The sequence below is a fragment of the Sinocyclocheilus rhinocerous genome, unplaced genomic scaffold (genome assembly GCF_001515625.1).
Source record: "Sinocyclocheilus rhinocerous isolate Xijiao unplaced genomic scaffold, SAMN03320098_v1.1 C36357581, whole genome shotgun sequence".
In the NCBI taxonomy this organism is placed as follows: domain Eukaryota; kingdom Metazoa; phylum Chordata; class Actinopteri; order Cypriniformes; family Cyprinidae; genus Sinocyclocheilus; species Sinocyclocheilus rhinocerous.
Genome location: NW_015779463.1, coordinates 1 through 1,044, shown reverse-complemented (window position 1 = coordinate 1,044; position 1,044 = coordinate 1). Strand labels below are relative to the sequence as shown.

At 37.1% G+C, this 1,044-nt stretch overlaps 1 long non-coding RNA gene across 1 annotated transcript; it reads left to right on the top strand.

Annotated features, from left to right (window-relative positions):
• Positions 1 to 181: 181 nt before the first annotated feature.
• Positions 182 to 1,030, top strand: LOC107735897 (uncharacterized). Its single transcript, XR_001639541.1, has 3 exons — positions 182 to 437; positions 692 to 772; positions 905 to 1,030. It is a non-coding gene; the product is annotated as an uncharacterized LOC107735897 (long non-coding RNA).
• Positions 1,031 to 1,044: the final 14 nt, after the last annotated feature.

The following is a 1,044-nucleotide window of genomic DNA, read 5'->3' as shown; positions in this document are numbered from 1 at the left end:
ATGATTTAATAAATTTTCACAATACTGTTTTTACATTATTTGTGATTCATTAAATGTGTGAGTATAAAAGACTTCTTACAATCAATCAAAAAAATTAGTAAATAATCAATCTTATTGACTCAAACATTTGAACTGTAATATATACAACTACTATAGTATTTTCATTTGCACCATGGTACCAGTGCAGTACTATGTTTCAGTTATAGCACTGCATGCTCTCATTTAAATCTGAAATAGAAATATACTCTGTACAGGAAAAAAGTGTTCCACATAAACCGCCTAATCAACATTTATTGTTTAGTAGTGTGAAACTGTTGCAGTCCATGTAAATACATCTTTGATCAATTATTTCATGATTGTCCCCTTTTCAGAGTAAAGCTCCTGACCGGCCAGAAGAATAAGCAGCTGGAGGATCTTGCTCTTTGTAGAGAGGAGAGGTGACCCCAGCACTGCCTGAATAGCACTAATCACAACCTCACATACAGAAACACATTTAGCTCAGTTGAGTCATTGAGAATAACTACATGTACGAGTACTACAAATAGAAAGCAAAACCTCATGTTATTATTGAGTGTGGTAGACACTGGAAATATACAGTATGAGTGGGCTCAGCACAGAAGAGTTATTAACGCTGTGGTTTACGGCAGTATGTGCCTGTGCTAAAGATGGTAAATGTGATGGTGTGTTGTAGAAAAAGCCTGAGAGAGGCTGCGGAGCGCCTGGCTGATAAATATGAAGATGCCAAGTACCGTCAAGAAGCCATTATTAACAGGTTCACCTTTCTTTGAAATTAGTTAAATAGAAAAATGTTGAAATGGGCATGTTTTTCTGAACTCAGAACTTCCTTATTGAATTAATTGTAACTAAGATACAACCACTTAAGTGTATGTATGTGTGTGTGTAGAGTAAAACAGGTTTTGGGAAGTCTGCGGAGTCAACTTCCTGTGCTGTCAGACAGTGAGAAGGACATGAGGAAGGAACTGCAAACCATCCATGATCAGCTCCGTCACCTTGACAACGGCATTAAACAGGTCTGTTTAATGC